The sequence below is a fragment of the Oryzias melastigma genome, linkage group LG14 (genome assembly GCF_002922805.2).
Source record: "Oryzias melastigma strain HK-1 linkage group LG14, ASM292280v2, whole genome shotgun sequence".
Classification (NCBI taxonomy): domain Eukaryota; kingdom Metazoa; phylum Chordata; class Actinopteri; order Beloniformes; family Adrianichthyidae; genus Oryzias; species Oryzias melastigma.
Window position 1 is genome coordinate 29,623,920 of NC_050525.1, and position 8,077 is coordinate 29,631,996.

The following is an 8,077-nucleotide window of genomic DNA, read 5'->3' on the forward strand; positions in this document are numbered from 1 at the left end:
AGCTGACAGGACGGTGCAGACAGATTCACACTTCATGTGAGCAGATGATCTTCTAGATCACGAGTCAAAGTCAAGGCCCGGGGGCCGGATCCGGCCCTCGGGGTAGTTCTATCCGGCCCTCCAGATCATTTTATTGTTATTAATGACCCGATGTTATTTTGCGCTCATTTCTAACTTGTATAATTTTGACAAAATATATTTTTGTAAAGGGTAAAATACTGAAAGTTATTTAAGGTTTAAGTTGATTTATTCTGGAATAATATTCCTGCCTTTTTATTATTCATAATTATGTTAAAAAGTTACAGTTTTAAAGTTTTAAAAATTGACATTCTGCAGCTTTATGGACTATTTTGGCATTTACTAAATACTTTTAGGCTATTTTGAAGTTTAGCTATTTTTTTCAGCTACATGCTATCTAGTTTTAGCTAACCTTAGTTTTTTTAGGATAATTTGGCATTTAACTAATATTAAATGCCAAAAGTGTTTCCATTACAGTTTTGCAAAAAATGTGTTTTGATACTCCCTAAAAACCACCTCCTCTAAGCGCAAAAACATTTTTTTCAAAAAATGTGAGTTTTTTCGAAATTGCGATGTTTCCATTAGGAGGATTTATTATCAAAATTCCAATTTGCAAAATTTCAGAGTTAATGGAAAAACCGTCAACTACTGTACTGGCAAGCCCATAACCGCGTCCAAGAGTGCAAGTATGCGGGGATGTGTGGATGGAATTATTTTGAAAACGATCATGTGTGGACGCAACACTTTTTAGGTCAGCAGATATGCGTTTGTAGAAATAACCGCCTACGTGTGTACATGGCCTAAGCTAACGTGACAGACTGTTGTCATCCCCTGTTGTTGTTGTGTGTTGAAACGGGACGATTCATGTGGAGAACGGGGCGTACGGAGCACTGTTTACATTCTCCTTTGGTTTCCGCTCATGTCAGAGACATGCAGTAAGGTGGTGAAAGAGCTTCCGGGGATTTGAATAAAGTGAATAAATAAGTGAATAAATAAATAATAATAACGTGGCGGACGGTCCTGCAAACATGTCTCTAAGCTCTTTATTTTGCACATGAAACTCTGCATTACCGACCCAGATAGTCAGCTTTATTGATGATTTGATTTAGAGTCGCCAAAAAGTTCCGATCTGTAAATAAAGCGTCACGAGATGCTCCACGTCTTCCAGCTTCGAGCATGGCTCTGATAAACGGACAGCTTTCGTTTTCATCGGCATTCTCAGCATCACTGTCAGTGTCATTGCCAAATAGTGAGCTCTTACTCTACGCGCTGCCGGCTCAAATTGATAGGGCTTTACAGTCCTCAAACCACAAACACCCGGCGCCTCTGAATCAGCGTCACTTTCAGAACAAATGTTTCCACAATCTGAGTCTGAAGACAGAATTGTGGACCTTGAAATATCGCCGCTATCGCTAGCTCCGACACGCAAAGGAGAAGCCATCTTGCTATGTTGACTCCTCTGACGTCACACGCACCACGTGACCAAAACGGAGCTTTTTACCCGGAACACGAAATTTGCATATGGATTGGCGGCAAAAGTGCCGTTTTATTTCAATATTTCTTGCTCAAAACACGGCAAAACATTTGGAAGTTGTAAATATAAGGCGAAATACAGTTAACACCGAAAAAGACCCACAACCCCATTACTAACCCTTTAAAAACATATCTAAACAGATCTGTGTAGCCATCCTGAAGGTAGATACAGTCACATGCATCCATACGGGGGTAGACCTGTACAGGTCCTGCAGGTTTTTGGGGTGTTCAGTGCGTGGAGCGTCGTAGAGGAGCGGCTGCATCTTAAGGGGAGCTCAGGTGTGTCTGCAGCTCCCTTAGCGCGCGTCCGACCACCTCAAACCGTGAAAATGGAACATACCATCGTCGTGGGGGTGGTAAGTGTATGGTGAGGTAAGGCTAATGGGCTAATGTACGAGGCCTGTACAACACACTCCTCGTTAGAAAACAAAACTATTTTCTAAAATCATTATATAACTGAGGTGGCAAAACTCACTCAGCATCTATTGAAACCTGAACATCCAGCAGGTCTGAGATGTTCATGTCCTGATGGATTCCTGTTTGTTCTGTCTCACCTCTTCTGAACTTCTAGTTCTTCTTTAGTCAGCTGCAGCTCTGTATTATTCTGCTGCTTCTTAGTTACACTACTGTTGATTTGAATTAAACTCATAAGTATTTAATTGAAAAGCAAGAAAACCCTGAAACCCTTTAGAATTGTAGGACTGAACCGGACCTCTCAGTTTGACATTTTTCTACAAAAATCCTTCAGAGCTCGACAAAGTAGGATTCCTGTAACATTTATGATTCTAGAATGAATAAATCGTTAATTGTGTTTGACTAACCAAAGTTGAAGAGGTTACTTTCATTCAGGTACTTTTATTGGAGCAAAAGCTTGTGTCCTTGGGAAGACAAACGGAGGATTTCCTGTTTTCACTCAGAAAATATACTAATGCCAACACTGTTAAACCACTGCCAATCCCCTCTGGCAATTTGCACAGACCAAACAGAGGCAGTTTAGCGTAGTATCAGTGTGTGCTTAAGGACCACAAAGCAAACACGACAACTGTTCACACTGAAGCCGTGAAGGGAAACTGTTCTCACTTCCAGCAAAGGAAGGAGGTACAGAGAGCGTTCTGCTACAAGAAGCTGCTGTCCAAAATAGACTTTCTGTCAATAATCAATACTTGGACTGATTCTGTGGTTCTGCCTCATAAACAGAGCAGTTCTCTGGTGAACCAATGAATGAGCAGAAATGTTTCTCCTCACATTTACTCACTAAAAATCACATTTTAGCCAACTGGAATGCTTGTTTGTTTGTTTGTTTGTTTTTTAAAGGAGCAACACGACAGTTAAATCTGAAGATATTCTAATTTACTGTATGAAAAGGTCATTTAAATTCCCACTATGATCATATTTACCTATAGTAAAAGTCTTCCCAGTTGTATTTGTCATGGCTACAGAACGCTTAGCAACCCAGACGCTGGAACCCGGAAGAAACACAGCAAGAGGCGAGCGTGGCAGGTAAAAAGATTTAATGGAGAGATGGGAGGAAGAGCGTGGGTTGAGGTCCGAGGCAGAGGCTCGTGGTGTGACCGCAGGCGAAGACCAAACTGGGGATCCAGGATGAAGCTGAGGCTGACGACCACTCGTGGGGAGGAATTCCTGAGAGAGAGTAGAGAGAGCGTGAGACAAGCTCCTGACGAGACGTGACAAATAAAAGATACGTGGCGACCAACTATGCACCATCAGGGGCAACGGACTGGCGGGGAATGAAGGTCCTGGAGCTCCTTAAGTAGGCCGGCATGGTGATGAGGTGAGTGGTCGCAGCTGAGAAGGATCCGCAGCCAAGCGGAGAGGGGAGGGGGAGGAGACTGACAGAGGCACCATGACAGTATTTTCACTATTATGATGCAGTTTTGAGCCTAAATTAAAAACATGAGTCGTTTTTCTGGGACATAGTTTCTGTAGTTCATCAGAAATTCACCTCTGAGTTGTGGGCGGGACTGTTGGCGCAGAGCAACCCCGCCCCCTTTCCCACCTCTGACATTTGATGTATTCATTTATAAAGCATTACAAATACATATTTTTCACAGAGTATATAAACATATATTGTCTTCTCCTGCTTACAACAATTTGAATAAAGAAATCCTCAGAAATGTTGCAAACTTAACTTTCTTTCTAATCCATAATTAGAAAGATGCTACAAGAAAATGTTAAAAAGACAATATTTATCAGAGTGTTTACCTGGGATCCTCTGATCAAGTCTGAGTTCATATTACTGCACATCATTAACATTTATTTATTTATTTTACCATTAGCGTGTAGCTGTCATGCTAACCACTTTATGTTTAGGAGCTGAAAAGCTTTAAACAATCTGTCCTGGCTTAACAAAGTAAGTGTGAATAAATCCAAACAAAAGCTCAAATCTGTTGGTGTTAATCTGGGTTTTTGTATGAAGTTTTTCTAACAGAAAAATCTTCAAAACGAAGCATGTTGGTAAGCTATGGTAGCATGAGTCTGACCTGTAGAATTAGCTTTAAAAAGTCTTACAATGTCCATTTGTTGTGATATAAACTAAAAACTTCGTTGATCTTTTACTAGGAAATTACTAAATACACAATTAAATCATTTTTTAAACAAATTAACTCTGAATCTGAAAACACCACAGCTTATGCTAACGTCATGCTAATGGTTCTTGTCAAGCTAGCTTTACCTTCAGACATCTGGAACTTTCCTTGAGCCTCGCGGGGTCTTCTTGGTTCGTTCGGATGTTCTTTGGTTCTGGTTCCGAACAAACTTAAGTCACAGATCAAAATAATTTAGACTCCCACATCACTACATTCTCTACAGACCTTCATCCTCACCAGACTCAGAGCGGGACAGAGTCAAACTGGATCACGTGATCGCATCAGTCTGCGCGCCGAATACACTACACGTCCCACAATGCATTGCGAATGTATTTCCCTGTAAAAGGCAGTAAAGGCCCAAACTAACCTCCTCTCCTGATGTTTCTGCTTTATGCTGGAATTACATTTTGGTTTATTCTTTTTTTTTAACTTGAAGTTCTGTTCTGGTTGTTGTTAGCACATATAAAAGTGATGTTTGTTAACTAATCTAGAAAATCTATATAATGCTTTAGGAAAACAAATGTTTCTACATTTAATGAACTCAATATGTATCAGTGCTATATCTAATTCAGAGAAACTGTAATGGCATAATTTATGTGTATATTTGGATTTATAAACATGCAAATATATGCATTTCTTTATTTTCTATTATTTATTTTTGCTTTTCTTTCTATTTTATGCCTAAATATATAAACTAGGTTTGATGTATATGTGCAAATATGTATATTTTGCTTGTTTTTTGTCTTTTATGGACGTTTTCTTAAGCCATAATTCAAAGTATTATACATTATTGAATTGACAATTCTTCTAATATGAACTTTTGTACATCATAAAGAGGCAAAGTAAGCTTTAGTACAAATGACAGTTTTGCATTTGTTATGCAGCTGCACCCTTTATTATTGTTGTTTCTTTGCATGATTATTGTCCAGAACTAACATTTATCATTAGAAATGACACCAGAAAACAAATAAAATATAAATCTCTTGATTTTTAGGCTGTGATTTAGATTAATGTTAAATGTTTTGCTGGTTTGGTTCAGTCATCAGCACATTTCCAATACCATTAAACTCGTCCAGCCCTCAACTCATACAGTTACTATAGATTTTAATCCGGCGTGTCTTTGACATCCCTGACTCCATCAGTAAAGTCTGAACAGAGGACTGTGGTTTCTTTGGTTGCTTTACTTCGGTTCATTTGCTCTGAAAGTTTCTGCCGTCCTGCTGTCCATTCATCAGGATGACCTGAATTTAAATCTGGAAAAGCCATTTACTAAATTTCACCCAAAGTGACCTTGCTTTGTACGAGCGTCCTCAGTCTGACGGTCAGCAGAACCACAATGGAAACACACAAACACACACATCCCCGGCTTGATAACACAAAGCCTTGCAGGCGTCCTGCACTTCCTGCTAATGAGTGTCTGGTTTGTAGGAAGTGTGGGTCTGTGGTTTACATCCACTCCGCAGTGTCAGGCAGCGGCTCGGTCCTCCTGCATGAACGTGGAGCACATGAAGCTTCTCTGCTCCGTCTGACGCACAAACACAACAGCTCCATCCGCCCCACAAAGCTGCTGGAAAACGAACATGGACACATGAAGAAACGCTCTCACTTAGAAAGAGAAGACCTGACGGACTTTAGGGATAAATCCCTCTTTTCATAACTAATCCTCGTTCCACACGTCCATCCTCTGAGGCTCTATGAGCAGACGTGATCCTCAGGACGTCCGGTCACTGCAGCCGTGAACGGGTTCTAACATCTGAGCCTCCTGGATCTATCTGCTCTAAACTCCAGGAGGAGGTGGAGAGGCTGACCGTTGAACCACAGGTCCACGGAGAGCCGTCCTCATTCACTTCATAACCACAGTGTGAACAGCATGTTAAAAAAGCATCTCCATCAGTGCAGCTTTGCTTTGCTCCTGGTTGATCTGCTTTCTCCGCCTCATCTTAAGGATTCCTCTCACACTCAGGATGAACAGCCTGTTCTGTAGTTACAAGGAGGAAAAAGTCAACCATAAATTCAGCTTCTCCTGACCTTTAGCTCCAAATGGAATGGTGCGTTAAGAGCCATCTGACTTTCCTGACCTAACAAAGGTCCTGTGTGGTCCACACTGAGCTGTGAGCAGAGCAGGGGAAATGTCTGAAATCTCTTTCATTTTAGCTGCAGACTCACCTCTTCAGCTCCTATAGATTCTTAGAAATGACTCTGAACTATTGGTGGATTCTCTTTAAATAAGCTAAAAAATCCACTGATGAGGTTAGAATGATGGTTTTAGTCCCACTCCGATCATCTTAATTCATTACAAAGTGTTCTCACTGATCTATCAATATGATTATGACGTTTTCAGACAAAATAATCAGCAAACACAGATAGGAAACATGTGAAAGTTTAAAGGTTTTTCCCCTTAACCCCCTATAAGAAAACCTGATCAGGTCGGGGCTGAACGAGTGGTGGATTCTGGGTCCAGCCTCAAAACTGAAGACATTCATGAGCACCAGGGTGGAAGTGTGATGGTCTGGGCTCAGTTTTTAGGAAAAATCTAAAACCTGTATCATCTTCAGGACATAGTCTCTGCAGAGCAGCAGGAGTTCATTAGAAATTCACCTCTAAGTTGGTGTGGAGTAAGCCCAACCCCCCTTCCCATCACCTATATCTGAGAGCTCCCTGTTTTCACAAAATCCCGCTCCGTCACTCTCCCAACTTAACATCAGTGGCTGGAATTTCCGAGCTATCCATCCCGTTCTGATCCAGATTCCAGCTCAGATCAGGAAAACAAAAATGTTCATGGATCTATTTGTCTGCATCAGAACGGGGCGGAGCAGAAAACTTCAGGCCCCGCCCAGCATACTTTTCCACATCACAAATACAATCTTTTTTAAACTGTATTTTTTCATCTTTCCCTAATTCACAGGAAAAATACTCAGAAATGTAGTTTTAATCTGAATATTGTTCATAAATGTTCTCCATCATCATGTTAAACGGAAACGTAAAAAAATGTACATTTCCCTGGAGTGGGTCTTCTTGTTGTTAAGACATGTTTTCTCAAACTAAGATTATTTTCCAGTTAAACAAAATATTTTTTAAAGACTATTTTCTGGAGAGACAGAAAACAAGACGAATTATGTCAGAACGAGGATCCTTTTACTTTAGAAGAATTCTGTTTTTCAGTGCAAACAGTAACAGGAGCATCCTGCAATTATAAACTCACGAGTATTTATAGTCAATAGTTCACGTTATTGTTTTAGAGTTCAATACCAATTCTACTGTGAGAACTCCTGCAATAACTTTTACTTCCAAAAACGTCTACTAGCTAAAGCATAGCCCTGGTTCTGGTCTGAAATGTGTCTGATTAGTTTAATCTGATCAGATTAGTTGATTCTGACGCCGTGTGACAGGAAGGAAGCTGATGACTGTGACCGCACAGACAGGAAACAGGAAGTACCATCAAAAACCCTGATGCTCACTGACGGATGAAGCAGTGGAAATGCTGAACAGGCTCCGCCTCTGACGTCATTTTAGGGCGGAGACTTCCCGCCTCAGCTGTGAGGCTGCAGAGATGTTTGCAGGCAGAACGTCTGTGCTGAGAGCGTAGCTCCCACCGAACAGGGAAGGACATGGAGAGATGGTGGAGAGTGGATGTTCCAGCATCCTGGGGGGTTAGCGGGAACACGCCGACAAACCGCTGACCAATTTGTAGTGATGGGCCAGACAATCCAACATGGGAGTCTGAGGAAATGTCAGCCAATCCCAGAAGAGCTGCAGAGATGAGGAGTGAGGAGGCAGCGGCGGCCTCCGTGGAGCGCTTAGGCTCCGCCCACAACGTTTCTATCAGTCAACATGTCGAGTTTCTGGGTCAGTGGGTTTATAAAAATCAGAAACCTTAAAAAGAACTTTAGAACCGTACCAAACGCTGATGAAAGAGGGGG

General features: G+C 41.3%; 1 protein-coding gene across 6 annotated transcripts in view; it reads right to left on the reverse strand.

Annotated features, from left to right (window-relative positions):
- The window catches only part of sgcd (sarcoglycan, delta (dystrophin-associated glycoprotein)), a 156,359-nt gene that overhangs the window by 94,225 nt on the left and 54,057 nt on the right, over window positions 1-8,077 (reverse strand). Inside the window, exons 1-2 of one of the 6 annotated variants that reach the window (XM_024262436.2) lie at window positions 4,383-4,455; window positions 4,244-4,311 (exon numbers count right to left, since the gene is read on the reverse strand). The exons of 2 other annotated variants lie outside the window; for them this stretch is intronic. The gene's annotated coding sequence lies outside the window, so the exon portion shown is untranslated. Of the gene's footprint in view, window positions 1-4,243; window positions 4,456-8,077 lie in introns of those variants that run through there. 3 more of the 6 variants (XM_024262417.2, XM_024262445.2, XM_024262414.2) reach the window with 3 other exon arrangements.